Source organism: Carassius gibelio, chromosome B19 (assembly GCF_023724105.1).
Source record: "Carassius gibelio isolate Cgi1373 ecotype wild population from Czech Republic chromosome B19, carGib1.2-hapl.c, whole genome shotgun sequence".
NCBI classification, from domain to species: Eukaryota; Metazoa; Chordata; class Actinopteri; order Cypriniformes; family Cyprinidae; genus Carassius; species Carassius gibelio.
In genome coordinates this window covers 4,871,280-4,886,891 of record NC_068414.1, presented here as the reverse complement: position 1 = coordinate 4,886,891, position 15,612 = coordinate 4,871,280, and the positions used below count along the sequence as shown (strand labels likewise).

General features: G+C 47.4%; 3 non-coding genes across 3 annotated transcripts; all 3 read left to right on the top strand.

Annotated features, from left to right (window-relative positions):
* The first annotated feature begins 1,399 nt into the window (after positions 1 to 1,399).
* LOC127980677 (U5 spliceosomal RNA) lies at positions 1,400 to 1,514 on the top strand. The gene has a single exon (XR_008159689.1). It is a non-coding gene; the product is annotated as a U5 spliceosomal RNA (small nuclear RNA).
* A 6,083-nt stretch (positions 1,515 to 7,597) lies between these two features.
* On the top strand, positions 7,598 to 7,712 carry LOC127980676 (U5 spliceosomal RNA). The gene has a single exon (XR_008159688.1). It is a non-coding gene; the product is annotated as a U5 spliceosomal RNA (small nuclear RNA).
* Positions 7,713 to 12,115: 4,403 nt separating this feature from the next.
* On the top strand, positions 12,116 to 12,230 carry LOC127980675 (U5 spliceosomal RNA). The gene has a single exon (XR_008159687.1). It is a non-coding gene; the product is annotated as a U5 spliceosomal RNA (small nuclear RNA).
* Positions 12,231 to 15,612: the final 3,382 nt, after the last annotated feature.

Genomic DNA, 15,612 nt, shown 5'->3' with positions numbered 1-15,612 from the left:
TAATTGCGCTTTAAACAAAAAGTATTGTGTCAATGCAACTGAACAACATTTATTAGGAACACAGTGCGTCAATAAAGCTACTGACTTCCGCCTGCGTTGGTGGTATAGTGGTGAGCATAGCTGCCTTCCAAGCAGTTGACCCGGGTTCGATTCCCGGCCAATGCATGTCCTTTGGCTCGGGCTGACGTCGAAGCAGAACTCCTTCTGTGACCTGCGACTCCAACCAAACTTTTTGGATGGATCATTCGGAAGACGAAAAGAACCAGCTCTCCCCGTCGGGGAATCGAACCCCGGTCTTCCGCGTGACAGGCGGAGATACTGTCCACTATACTAACGAGGAGCCTAGCATGCTGCCGTTTCCCCCCCAACTGACGGCACTGCACTGACATAACTAAACAATGCATGGCTTATTCTGACGCAGACCCAGCCCTAGCACCGTAAAATTTCTGATGGACCCATCATTAGCTGAAGTCGCATAACACTTGGAACACTACCCGTAGCAGGGGTCATTGTTTGGACTCTTTTTTTTTTTTTTTTTTTTGTTTAAATTGCGCTTTAAACAAAAAGTATTGCGTCAATGCAACTGAACAACATTAATTAGGAACACAGTGCGTCAAAAAGCAAAATGACAGTTAAAGGCATTTCGTTATTGAACTCTTTGATGACATCATTCAGCTAAGTTCAGTTTAAATAGTATCTGTGCAATAATTTGCAATCAAGTCAACGATATCGCTGTACATGAAGTGTGCCCAGCTCCGCCTGCCAGAAGCGACAGAGGGAAGAAACCAAAACTCGATCGGTGAAAGGATGGAGAAAAAACCCGGTGAGAAACCAGGCTCAGTCGGGGAGACAGTTCTCCCCTTGTCAGACGAAACCAGTAGATCAGCTCCAGGCTGCAGGAATGTCAGACTGTGCAGAAGAATCATCTGTTTCCTGTGGTCTTGTCCAGGTGGTCTTTACAGGGGATTTGTATCTGCGGCTCATCTAGTTGTCACGGTCTCCGCTGTGTTTCTGGGCCATAGAGGTCCTTTCTAGGTGTTGATCCACCATCTTCTCTGGATACGGACTGGATCCGATTGACTGAAGCGGATACAGACTGGATCTGGTGGCTACGGTGACCTCGGAATAAGGGATTTCTTTAAAAGACTTTTTTTTTCATATAAGATTTTATCCAACTTTTCAGATAGAGGCATGAGAAAGAGATTGCCTTGATTGGGCTTTTGGTTATTGGTGGACCGAGTGGACTTTTTTGAGTTTTACTCCTCCCTTTTGGAGTAGGGGGGGGGGGGGGGGGGGTGCTGACGAAACACATGTGGGCAGGCATTGTCACCCTTGATGACCCTTGGCGAGCGTAGTAGTTTAACAGAGGCAGCGCACAGGCCCGAGGGTTTGGAGACACAGCTCGAGTTTCTCTTCATTGTCGCATAAATCTTTCGCCTTTTACTAAAGATTTCCGTGGAGGGGAACTTTTGCGAGTGACCTGTATTTTTGGGTGCTCTGCTCACAGCAGAGCTACATCGAAATGTCAAGAGCAGAATCAGTTTGACCGTCCGGCAGCATGCTGCGAGAGGGCTTGCCACTGGTCATCGTCTGAATAGGCACTCTCTGCGTTTGACCACTTCGTGTTTATTTAGCCGGATGGGAAGGCAGCGCTTTCTTGTACGTGACGGGATGCAAATTCTTGAAGGCTCTCTTTAGTGACGGGTCCAAACAAAGATCTCATCTGCTCCTCTAGCCCTATCGGCGACTCGTGCACTTTGAGCCTTCTTAGTAACGGCGCAAGTTGCTGACTGCTGACTGCGTTGGTGGTATAGTGGTGAGCATAGCTGCCTTCCAAGCAGTTGACCCGGATTCGATTCCCGGCCAACGCATGTCCTTTGGCTCGGGCTGATGCGAAGCAGAACTCCCTCTGTGACCTGTGCCTCCACCCAAAACTTTTGGATGGAATAATTTCGGATGGACCCATCATTAGCTGAAGTCGCATAACACTTGCAACACTACCCGTAGCAGGGGTCATTGTTTGGACTCTTTTTTTTTTTTTTTTTAAATTGCGCTTTAAACAAAAAGTATTGCGTCAATGCAACTGAACAACATTAATTAGGAACACAGTGCGTCAAAAAGCAAAATGACAGTTAAAGGCATTTCGTTATTGAACTCTTTGATGACATCATTCAGCTAAGTTCAGTTTAAATAGTATCTGTGCAATAATTTGCAATCAAGTCAACGATATCGCTGTACATGAAGTGTCCCCAGCTCCGCCTGCCAGAAGCGACAGAGGGAAGAAACCAAAACTCGATAGGTGAAAGGATGGAGAAAAAACCCGGTGAGAAACCAGGCTCAGTCGGGGAGACAGTTCTCCCCTTGTCAGACGAAACAGGTAGATTAGCTCCAGGCTGCAGGAATGTCAGACTGTGCAGAAGAATCATCTGTTTCCTGTGGTCTTGTCCAGGTGGTCTTTACAGGGGATTTGTATCTGCGGCTCATCTAGTTGTCACGGTCTCCGCTGTGTTTCTGGGCCATAGAGGTCCTTTCTAGGTGTTGATCCACCATCTTCTCTGGATACGGACTGGATCCGGGTGACTGAAGCGGATACAGACTGGATCTGGTGGCTACGGTGACCTCGGAATAAGGGATTTCTTTAAAAGACTTTTTTTTTCATATAAGATTTTATCCAACTTTTCAGATAGAGGCATGAGAAAGAGATTGCCTTTATTGGGCTTTTGGTTATTATAGGCACTCTCTGCGTTTGACCACTTCGTGTTTATTTAGCCGGATGGGAAGGCAGCGCTTTCTTGTACGTGACGGGATGCAAATTCTTGAAGGCTCTCTTTAGTGACGGGTCCAAACAAAGATCTCATCTGCTCCTCTAGCCCTATCGGCGACTCGTGCACTTCGAGCCTTCTTAGTGACGGCGCAAGTTGCTGACTGCTGACTGCGTTGGTGGTATAGTGGTGAGCATAGCTGCCTTCCAAGCAGTTGACCCCGGATTCGATTCCCGGCCAACGCATATGCTTTGGCTCGGGCTGACGTCGAAGCAGAACTCCTTCTGTGACCTGCGACTCCAACCAAACATTTTGGATGGATCATTCGGAAGACGAAAAGAACCAGCTCTCCCCGTCGGGGAATCGAACCCCGGTCTTCCGCGTGACAGGCGGAGATACTGTCCACTATACTAACGAGGAGCTGTGCATGCTGCCGTTTCCCCCCCAACTGACGGCACTGCACTGACATAACTAAACAATGCATGGCTTCTTCTGACGCAGACCCAGCCCTAGCACCGTAAAATTTCTGATGGACCCATCATTAGCTGAAGTCGCATAACACTTGGAACACTACCCGTAGCAGGGGTCATTGTTTGGACTCTTTTTTTTTTTTTTTTTTTTTTTAAATTGCGCTTTAAACAAAAAGTATTGCGTCAATGCAACTGAACAACATTAATTAGGAACACAGTGCGTCAAAAAGCAAAATGACAGTTAAAGGCATTTCGTTATTGAACTCTTTGATGACATCATTCAGCTAAGTTCAGTTTAAATAGTATCTGTGCAATAATTTGCAATCAAGTCAACGATATCGCTGTACATGAAGTGTCCCCAGCTCCGCCTGCCAGAAGCGACAGAGGCAAGAAACCAAAACTCGATCGGTGAAAGGATGGAGAAAAAACCCGGTGAGAAACCAGGCTCAGTCGGGGAGACAGTTCTCCCCTTGTCAGACGAAACAGGTAGATTAGCTCCAGGCTGCAGGAATGTCAGACTGTGCAGAAGAATCATCTGTTTCCTGTGGTCTTGTCCCGGTGGTCTTTACAGGGGATTTGTATCTGCGGCTCCTCTAGTTGTCACGGTCTCCGCTGTGTTTCTGGGCCATAGAGGTCCTTTCTAGGTGTTGATCCACCATCTTCTCTGGATACGGACTGGATCCGGGTGACTGAAGCGGATACAGACTGGATCTGGTGGCTACGGTGACCTCGGAATAAGGGATTTCTTTAAAAGACTTTTTTTTTCATATAAGATTTTATCCAACTTTTCAGATAGAGGCATGAGAAAGAGATTGCCTTGATTGGGCTTTTGGTTATTATAGGCACTCTCTGCGTTTGACCACTTCGTGTTTATTTAGCCGGATGGGAAGGCAGCGCTTTCTTGTACGTGACGGGATGCAAATTCTTGAAGGCTCTCTTTAGTGACGGGTCCAAACAAAGATCTCATCTGCTCCTCTAGCCCTATCGGCGACTCGTGCACTTCGAGCCTTCTTAGTGACGGCGCAAGTTGCTGACTGCTGACTGCGTTGGTGGTATAGTGGTGAGCATAGCTGCCTTCCAAGCAGTTGACCCCGGATTCGATTCCCGGCCAACGCATATGCTTTGGCTCGGGCTGACGTCGAAGCAGAACTCCCTCTGTGACCTGTGCCTCCACCCAAAACTTTTGGATGGAATAATTTCGGATGGACCCATCATTAGCTGAAGTCGCATAACACTTGCAACACTACCGGTAGCAGGGGTCATTGTTTGGACTCTTTTTTTTTTTTTTTTAATTGCGCTTTAAACAAAAAGTATTGTGTCAATGCAACTGAACAACATTTATTAGGAACACAGTGCGTCAACAAAGCTACTGACTTCCGCCTGCGTTGGTGGTATAGTGGTGAGCATAGCTGCCTTCCAAGCAGTTGACCCGGGTTCGATTCCCGGCCAATGCATGTCCTTTGGCTCGGGCTGACGTCGAAGCAGAACTCCTTCTGTGACCTGCGACTCCAACCAAACTTTTTGGATGGATCATTCGGAAGACGAAAAGAACCAGCTCTCCCCGTCGGGGAATCGAACCCCGGTCTTCCGCGTGACAGGCGGAGATACTGTCCACTATACTAACGAGGAGCCGTGCATGCTGCCGTTTCCCCCCCAACTGACGGCACTGCACTGACATAACTAAACAATGCATGGCTTCTTCTGACGCAGACCCAGCCCTAGCACCGTAAAATTTCTGATGGACCCATCATTAGCTGAAGTCGCATAACACTTGGAACACTACCCGTAGCAGGGGTCATTGTTTGGACTCTTTTTTTTTTTTTTTTTTTTTTTAAATTGCGCTTTAAACAAAAAGTATTGCGTCAATGCAACTGAACAACATTAATTAGGAACACAGTGCGTCAAAAAGCAAAATGACAGTTAAAGGCATTTCGTTATTGAACTCTTTGATGACATCATTCAGCTAAGTTCAGTTTAAATAGTATCTGTGCAATAATTTGCAATCAAGTCAACGATATCGCTGTACATGAAGTGTCCCCAGCTCCGCCTGCCAGAAGCGACAGAGGCAAGAAACCAAAACTCGATCGGTGAAAGGATGGAGAAAAAACCCGGTGAGAAACCAGGCTCAGTCGGGGAGGCAGTTCTCCCCTTGTCAGACGAAACAGGTAGATTAGCTCCAGGCTGCAGGAATGTCAGACTGTGCAGAAGAATCATCTGTTTCCTGTGGTCTTGTCCAGGTGGTCTTTACAGGGGATTTGTATCTGCGGCTCATCTAGTTGTCACGGTCTCCGCTGTGTTTCTGGGCCATAGAGGTCCTTTCTAGGTGTTGATCCACCATCTTCTCTGGATACGGACTGGATCCGGGTGACTGAAGCGGATACAGACTGGATCTGGTGGCTACGGTGACCTCGGAATAAGGGATTTCTTTAAAAGACTTTTTTTTTCATATAAGATTTTATCCAACTTTTCAGATAGAGGCATGAGAAAGAGATTGCCTTGATTGGGCTTTTGGTTATTATAGGCACTCTCTGCGTTTGACCACTTCGTGTTTATTTAGCCGGATGGGAAGGCAGCGCTTTCTTGTACGTGACGGGATGCAAATTCTTGAAGGCTCTCTTTAGTGACGGGTCCAAACAAAGATCTCATCTGCTCCTCTAGCCCTATCGGCGACTCGTGCACTTCGAGCCTTCTTAGTGACGGCGCAAGTTGCTGACTGCTGACTGCGTTGGTGGTATAGTGGTGAGCATAGCTGCCTTCCAAGCAGTTGACCCCGGATTCGATTCCCGGCCAACGCATATGCTTTGGCTCGGGCTGACGTCGAAGCAGAACTCCCTCTGTGACCTGTGCCTCCACCCAAAACTTTTGGATGGAATAATTTCGGATGGACCCATCATTAGCTGAAGTTGCATAACACTTGCAACACTACCGGTAGCAGGGGTCATTGTTTGGACTCTTTTTTTTTTTTTTTTAATTGCGCTTTAAACAAAAAGTATTGTGTCAATGCAACTGAACAACATTTATTAGGAACACAGTGCGTCAATAAAGCTACTGACTTCCGCCTGCGTTGGTGGTATAGTGGTGAGCATAGCTGCCTTCCAAGCAGTTGACCCGGGTTCGATTCCCAGCCAATGCATGTCCTTTGGCTCGGGCTGACGTCGAAGCAGAACTCCTTCTGTGACCTGCGACTCCAACCAAACTTTTTGGATGGATCATTCGGAAGACGAAAAGAACCAGCTCTCCCCGTCGGGGAATCGAACCCCGGTCTTCCGCGTGACAGGCGGAGATACTGTCCACTATACTAACGAGGAGCCTAGCATACTGCCGTTTCCCCCCCAACTGACGGCACTGCACTGACATAACTAAACAATGCATGGCTTCTTCTGACGCAGACCCAGCCCTAGCACCGTAAAATTTCTGATGGACCCATCATTAGCTGAAGTCGCATAACACTTGGAACACTACCCGTACCAGGGGTCATTGTTTGGACTCTTTTTTTTTTTTTTTTTTTTTGTTTAAATTGCGCTTTAAACAAAAAGTATTGCGTCAATGCAACTGAACAACATTAATTAGGAACACAGTGCGTCAAAAAGCAAAATGACAGTTAAAGGCATTTCGTTATTGAACTCTTTGATGACATCATTCAGCTAAGTTCAGTTTAAATAGTATCTGTGCAATAATTTGCAATCAAGTCAACGATATCGCTGTACATGAAGTGTGCCCAGCTCCGCCTGCCAGAAGCGACAGAGGGAAGAAACCAAAACTCGATCGGTGAAAGGATGGAGAAAAAACCCGGTGAGAAACCAGGCTCAGTCGGGGAGACAGTTCTCCCCTTGTCAGACGAAACCAGTAGATCAGCTCCAGGCTGCAGGAATGTCAGACTGTGCAGAAGAATCATCTGTTTCCTGTGGTCTTGTCCAGGTGGTCTTTACAGGGGATTTGTATCTGCGGCTCATCTAGTTGTCACGGTCTCCGCTGTGTTTCTGGGCCATAGAGGTCCTTTCTAGGTGTTGATCCACCATCTTCTCTGGATACGGACTGGATCCGATTGACTGAAGCGGATACAGACTGGATCTGGTGGCTACGGTGACCTCGGAATAAGGGATTTCTTTAAAAGACTTTTTTTTTCATATAAGATTTTATCCAACTTTTCAGATAGAGGCATGAGAAAGAGATTGCCTTGATTGGGCTTTTGGTTATTGGTGGACCGAGTGGACTTTTTTGAGTTTTACTCCTCCCTTTTGGAGTAGGGGGGGGGGGGGGGGTGCTGACGAAACACATGTGGGCAGGCATTGTCACCCTTGATGACCCTTGGCGAGCGTAGTAGTTTAACAGAGGCAGCGCACAGGCCCGAGGGTTTGGAGACACAGCTCGAGTTTCTCTTCATTGTCGCATAAATCTTTCGCCTTTTACTAAAGATTTCCGTGGAGGGGAACTTTTGCGAGTGACCTGTATTTTTGGGTGCTCTGCTCACAGCAGAGCTACATCGAAATGTCAAGAGCAGAATCAGTTTGACCGTCCGGCAGCATGCTGCGAGAGGGCTTGCCACTGGTCATCGTCTGAATAGGCACTCTCTGCGTTTGACCACTTCGTGTTTATTTAGCCGGATGGGAAGGCAGCGCTTTCTTGTACGTGACGGGATGCAAATTCTTGAAGGCTCTCTTTAGTGACGGGTCCAAACAAAGATCTCATCTGCTCCTCTAGCCCTATCGGCGACTCGTGCACTTTGAGCCTTCTTAGTAACGGCGCAAGTTGCTGACTGCTGACTGCGTTGGTGGTATAGTGGTGAGCATAGCTGCCTTCCAAGCAGTTGACCCGGATTCGATTCCCGGCCAACGCATGTCCTTTGGCTCGGGCTGATGCGAAGCAGAACTCCCTCTGTGACCTGTGCCTCCACCCAAAACTTTTGGATGGAATAATTTCGGATGGACCCATCATTAGCTGAAGTCGCATAACACTTGCAACACTACCCGTAGCAGGGGTCATTGTTTGGACTCTTTTTTTTTTTTTTTTTAAATTGCGCTTTAAACAAAAAGTATTGCGTCAATGCAACTGAACAACATTAATTAGGAACACAGTGCGTCAAAAAGCAAAATGACAGTTAAAGGCATTTCGTTATTGAACTCTTTGATGACATCATTCAGCTAAGTTCAGTTTAAATAGTATCTGTGCAATAATTTGCAATCAAGTCAACGATATCGCTGTACATGAAGTGTCCCCAGCTCCGCCTGCCAGAAGCGACAGAGGGAAGAAACCAAAACTCGATAGGTGAAAGGATGGAGAAAAAACCCGGTGAGAAACCAGGCTCAGTCGGGGAGACAGTTCTCCCCTTGTCAGACGAAACAGGTAGATTAGCTCCAGGCTGCAGGAATGTCAGACTGTGCAGAAGAATCATCTGTTTCCTGTGGTCTTGTCCAGGTGGTCTTTACAGGGGATTTGTATCTGCGGCTCATCTAGTTGTCACGGTCTCCGCTGTGTTTCTGGGCCATAGAGGTCCTTTCTAGGTGTTGATCCACCATCTTCTCTGGATACGGACTGGATCCGGGTGACTGAAGCGGATACAGACTGGATCTGGTGGCTACGGTGACCTCGGAATAAGGGATTTCTTTAAAAGACTTTTTTTTTCATATAAGATTTTATCCAACTTTTCAGATAGAGGCATGAGAAAGAGATTGCCTTGATTGGGCTTTTGGTTATTATAGGCACTCTCTGCGTTTGACCACTTCGTGTTTATTTAGCCGGATGGGAAGGCAGCGCTTTCTTGTACGTGACGGGATGCAAATTCTTGAAGGCTCTCTTTAGTGACGGGTCCAAACAAAGATCTCATCTGCTCCTCTAGCCCTATCGGCGACTCGTGCACTTCGAGCCTTCTTAGTGACGGCGCAAGTTGCTGACTGCTGACTGCGTTGGTGGTATAGTGGTGAGCATAGCTGCCTTCCAAGCAGTTGACCCCGGATTCGATTCCCGGCCAACGCATATGCTTTGGCTCGGGCTGACGTCGAAGCAGAACTCCTTCTGTGACCTGCGACTCCAACCAAACATTTTGGATGGATCATTCGGAAGACGAAAAGAACCAGCTCTCCCCGTCGGGGAATCGAACCCCGGTCTTCCGCGTGACAGGCGGAGATACTGTCCACTATACTAAGGAGGAGCTGTGCATGCTGCCGTTTCCCCCCCAACTGACGGCACTGCACTGACATAACTAAACAATGCATGGCTTCTTCTGACGCAGACCCAGCCCTAGCACCGTAAAATTTCTGATGGACCCATCATTAGCTGAAGTCGCATAACACTTGGAACACTACCCGTAGCAGGGGTCATTGTTTGGACTCTTTTTTTTTTTTTTTTTTTTTTTAAATTGCGCTTTAAACAAAAAGTATTGCGTCAATGCAACTGAACAACATTAATTAGGAACACAGTGCGTCAAAAAGCAAAATGACAGTTAAAGGCATTTCGTTATTGAACTCTTTGATGACATCATTCAGCTAAGTTCAGTTTAAATAGTATCTGTGCAATAATTTGCAATCAAGTCAACGATATCGCTGTACATGAAGTGTCCCCAGCTCCGCCTGCCAGAAGCGACAGAGGCAAGAAACCAAAACTCGATCGGTGAAAGGATGGAGAAAAAACCCGGTGAGAAACCAGGCTCAGTCGGGGAGGCAGTTCTCCCCTTGTCAGACGAAACAGGTAGATTAGCTCCAGGCTGCAGGAATGTCAGACTGTGCAGAAGAATCATCTGTTTCCTGTGGTCTTGTCCAGGTGGTCTTTACAGGGGATTTGTATCTGCGGCTCATCTAGTTGTCACGGTCTCCGCTGTGTTTCTGGGCCATAGAGGTCCTTTCTAGGTGTTGATCCACCATCTTCTCTGGATACGGACTGGATCCGGGTGACTGAAGCGGATACAGACTGGATCTGGTGGCTACGGTGACCTCGGAATAAGGGATTTCTTTAAAAGACTTTTTTTTTCATATAAGATTTTATCCAACTTTTCAGATAGAGGCATGAGAAAGAGATTGCCTTGATTGGGCTTTTGGTTATTATAGGCACTCTCTGCGTTTGACCACTTCGTGTTTATTTAGCCGGATGGGAAGGCAGCGCTTTCTTGTACGTGACGGGATGCAAATTCTTGAAGGCTCTCTTTAGTGACGGGTCCAAACAAAGATCTCATCTGCTCCTCTAGCCCTATCGGCGACTCGTGCACTTCGAGCCTTCTTAGTGACGGCGCAAGTTGCTGACTGCTGACTGCGTTGGTGGTATAGTGGTGAGCATAGCTGCCTTCCAAGCAGTTGACCCCGGATTCGATTCCCGGCCAACGCATATGCTTTGGCTCGGGCTGACGTCGAAGCAGAACTCCCTCTGTGACCTGTGCCTCCACCCAAAACTTTTGGATGGAATAATTTCGGATGGACCCATCATTAGCTGAAGTTGCATAACACTTGCAACACTACCGGTAGCAGGGGTCATTGTTTGGACTCTTTTTTTTTTTTTTTTAATTGCGCTTTAAACAAAAAGTATTGTGTCAATGCAACTGAACAACATTTATTAGGAACACAGTGCGTCAATAAAGCTACTGACTTCCGCCTGCGTTGGTGGTATAGTGGTGAGCATAGCTGCCTTCCAAGCAGTTGACCCGGGTTCGATTCCCGGCCAATGCATGTCCTTTGGCTCGGGCTGACGTCGAAGCAGAACTCCTTCTGTGACCTGCGACTCCAACCAAACTTTTTGGATGGATCATTCGGAAGACGAAAAGAACCAGCTCTCCCCGTCGGGGAATCGAACCCCGGTCTTCCGCGTGACAGGCGGAGATACTGTCCACTATACTAACGAGGAGCCTAGCATGCTGCCGTTTCCCCCCCAACTGACGGCACTGCACTGACATAACTAAACAATGCATGGCTTCTTCTGACGCAGACCCAGCCCTAGCACCGTAAAATTTCTGATGGACCCATCATTAGCTGAAGTCGCATAACACTTGGAACACTACCCGTACCAGGGGTCATTGTTTGGACTCTTTTTTTTTTTTTTTTTTTTTGTTTAAATTGCGCTTTAAACAAAAAGTATTGCGTCAATGCAACTGAACAACATTAATTAGGAACACAGTGCGTCAAAAAGCAAAATGACAGTTAAAGGCATTTCGTTATTGAACTCTTTGATGACATCATTCAGCTAAGTTCAGTTTAAATAGTATCTGTGCAATAATTTGCAATCAAGTCAACGATATCGCTGTACATGAAGTGTGCCCAGCTCCGCCTGCCAGAAGCGACAGAGGGAAGAAACCAAAACTCGATCGGTGAAAGGATGGAGAAAAAACCCGGTGAGAAACCAGGCTCAGTCGGGGAGACAGTTCTCCCCTTGTCAGACGAAACCAGTAGATCAGCTCCAGGCTGCAGGAATGTCAGACTGTGCAGAAGAATCATCTGTTTCCTGTGGTCTTGTCCAGGTGGTCTTTACAGGGGATTTGTATCTGCGGCTCATCTAGTTGTCACGGTCTCCGCTGTGTTTCTGGGCCATAGAGGTCCTTTCTAGGTGTTGATCCACCATCTTCTCTGGATACGGACTGGATCCGATTGACTGAAGCGGATACAGACTGGATCTGGTGGCTACGGTGACCTCGGAATAAGGGATTTCTTTAAAAGACTTTTTTTTTCATATAAGATTTTATCCAACTTTTCAGATAGAGGCATGAGAAAGAGATTGCCTTGATTGGGCTTTTGGTTATTGGTGGACCGAGTGGACTTTTTTGAGTTTTACTCCTCCCTTTTGGAGTAGGGGGGGGGGGGGGGTGCTGACGAAACACATGTGGGCAGGCATTGTCACCCTTGATGACCCTTGGCGAGCGTAGTAGTTTAACAGAGGCAGCGCACAGGCCCGAGGGTTTGGAGACACAGCTCGAGTTTCTCTTCATTGTCGCATAAATCTTTCGCCTTTTACTAAAGATTTCCGTGGAGGGGAACTTTTGCGAGTGACCTGTATTTTTGGGTGCTCTGCTCACAGCAGAGCTACATCGAAATGTCAAGAGCAGAATCAGTTTGACCGTCCGGCAGCATGCTGCGAGAGGGCTTGCCACTGGTCATCGTCTGAATAGGCACTCTCTGCGTTTGACCACTTCGTGTTTATTTAGCCGGATGGGAAGGCAGCGCTTTCTTGTACGTGACGGGATGCAAATTCTTGAAGGCTCTCTTTAGTGACGGGTCCAAACAAAGATCTCATCTGCTCCTCTAGCCCTATCGGCGACTCGTGCACTTTGAGCCTTCTTAGTAACGGCGCAAGTTGCTGACTGCTGACTGCGTTGGTGGTATAGTGGTGAGCATAGCTGCCTTCCAAGCAGTTGACCCGGATTCGATTCCCGGCCAACGCATGTCCTTTGGCTCGGGCTGATGCGAAGCAGAACTCCCTCTGTGACCTGTGCCTCCACCCAAAACTTTTGGATGGAATAATTTCGGATGGACCCATCATTAGCTGAAGTCGCATAACACTTGCAACACTACCCGTAGCAGGGGTCATTGTTTGGACTCTTTTTTTTTTTTTTTTTAAATTGCGCTTTAAACAAAAAGTATTGCGTCAATGCAACTGAACAACATTAATTAGGAACACAGTGCGTCAAAAAGCAAAATGACAGTTAAAGGCATTTCGTTATTGAACTCTTTGATGACATCATTCAGCTAAGTTCAGTTTAAATAGTATCTGTGCAATAATTTGCAATCAAGTCAACGATATCGCTGTACATGAAGTGTCCCCAGCTCCGCCTGCCAGAAGCGACAGAGGGAAGAAACCAAAACTCGATAGGTGAAAGGATGGAGAAAAAACCCGGTGAGAAACCAGGCTCAGTCGGGGAGACAGTTCTCCCCTTGTCAGACGAAACAGGTAGATTAGCTCCAGGCTGCAGGAATGTCAGACTGTGCAGAAGAATCATCTGTTTCCTGTGGTCTTGTCCAGGTGGTCTTTACAGGGGATTTGTATCTGCGGCTCATCTAGTTGTCACGGTCTCCGCTGTGTTTCTGGGCCATAGAGGTCCTTTCTAGGTGTTGATCCACCATCTTCTCTGGATACGGACTGGATCCGGGTGACTGAAGCGGATACAGACTGGATCTGGTGGCTACGGTGACCTCGGAATAAGGGATTTCTTTAAAAGACTTTTTTTTTCATATAAGATTTTATCCAACTTTTCAGATAGAGGCATGAGAAAGAGATTGCCTTGATTGGGCTTTTGGTTATTATAGGCACTCTCTGCGTTTGACCACTTCGTGTTTATTTAGCCGGATGGGAAGGCAGCGCTTTCTTGTACGTGACGGGATGCAAATTCTTGAAGGCTCTCTTTAGTGACGGGTCCAAACAAAGATCTCATCTGCTCCTCTAGCCCTATCGGCGACTCGTGCACTTCGAGCCTTCTTAGTGACGGCGCAAGTTGCTGACTGCTGACTGCGTTGGTGGTATAGTGGTGAGCATAGCTGCCTTCCAAGCAGTTGACCCCGGATTCGATTCCCGGCCAACGCATATGCTTTGGCTCGGGCTGACGTCGAAGCAGAACTCCTTCTGTGACCTGCGACTCCAACCAAACATTTTGGATGGATCATTCGGAAGACGAAAAGAACCAGCTCTCCCCGTCGGGGAATCGAACCCCGGTCTTCCGCGTGACAGGCGGAGATACTGTCCACTATACTAACGAGGAGCTGTGCATGCTGCCGTTTCCCCCCCAACTGACGGCACTGCACTGACATAACTAAACAATGCATGGCTTCTTCTGACGCAGACCCAGCCCTAGCACCGTAAAATTTCTGATGGACCCATCATTAGCTGAAGTCGCATAACACTTGGAACACTACCCGTAGCAGGGGTCATTGTTTGGACTCTTTTTTTTTTTTTTTTTTTTTTAAATTGCGCTTTAAACAAAAAGTATTGCGTCAATGCAACTGAACAACATTAATTAGGAACACAGTGCGTCAAAAAGCAAAATGACAGTTAAAGGCATTTCGTTATTGAACTCTTTGATGACATCATTCAGCTAAGTTCAGTTTAAATAGTATCTGTGCAATAATTTGCAATCAAGTCAACGATATCGCTGTACATGAAGTGTCCCCAGCTCCGCCTGCCAGAAGCGACAGAGGCAAGAAACCAAAACTCGATCGGTGAAAGGATGGAGAAAAAACCCGGTGAGAAACCAGGCTCAGTCGGGGAGACAGTTCTCCCCTTGTCAGACGAAACAGGTAGATTAGCTCCAGGCTGCAGGAATGTCAGACTGTGCAGAAGAATCATCTGTTTCCTGTGGTCTTGTCCCGGTGGTCTTTACAGGGGATTTGTATCTGCGGCTCCTCTAGTTGTCACGGTCTCCGCTGTGTTTCTGGGCCATAGAGGTCCTTTCTAGGTGTTGATCCACCATCTTCTCTGGATACGGACTGGATCCGGGTGACTGAAGCGGATACAGACTGGATCTGGTGGCTACGGTGACCTCGGAATAAGGGATTTCTTTAAAAGACTTTTTTTTTCATATAAGATTTTATCCAACTTTTCAGATAGAGGCATGAGAAAGAGATTGCCTTGATTGGGCTTTTGGTTATTATAGGCACTCTCTGCGTTTGACCACTTCTTGTTTATTTAGCCGGATGGGAAGGCAGCGCTTTCTTGTACGTGACGGGATGCAAATTCTTGAAGGCTCTCTTTAGTGACGGGTCCAAACAAAGATCTCATCTGCTCCTCTAGCCCTATCGGCGACTCGTGCACTTCGAGCCTTCTTAGTGACGGCGCAAGTTGCTGACTGCTGACTGCGTTGGTGGTATAGTGGTGAGCATAGCTGCCTTCCAAGCAGTTGACCCCGGATTCGATTCCCGGCCAACGCATATGCTTTGGCTCGGGCTGACGTCGAAGCAGAACTCCCTCTGTGACCTGTGCCTCCACCCAAAACTTTTGGATGGAATAATTTCGGATGGACCCATCATTAGCTGAAGTCGCATAACACTTGCAACACTACCGGTAGCAGGGGTCATTGTTTGGACTCTTTTTTTTTTTTTTTTAATTGCGCTTTAAACAAAAAGTATTGTGTCAATGCAACTGAACAACATTTATTAGGAACACAGTGCGTCAACAAAGCTACTGACTTCCGCCTGCGTTGGTGGTATAGTGGTGAGCATAGCTGCCTTCCAAGCAGTTGACCCGGGTTCGATTCCCGGCCAATGCATGTCCTTTGGCTCGGGCTGACGTCGAAGCAGAACTCCTTCTGTGACCTGCGACTCCAACCAAACTTTTTGGATGGATCATTCGGAAGACGAAAAGAACCAGCTCTCCCCGTCGGGGAATCGAACCCCGGTCTTCCGCGTGACAGGCGGAGATACTGTCCACTATACTAACGAGGAGCCGTGCATGCTGCCGTTTCCCCCCCAACTGACGGC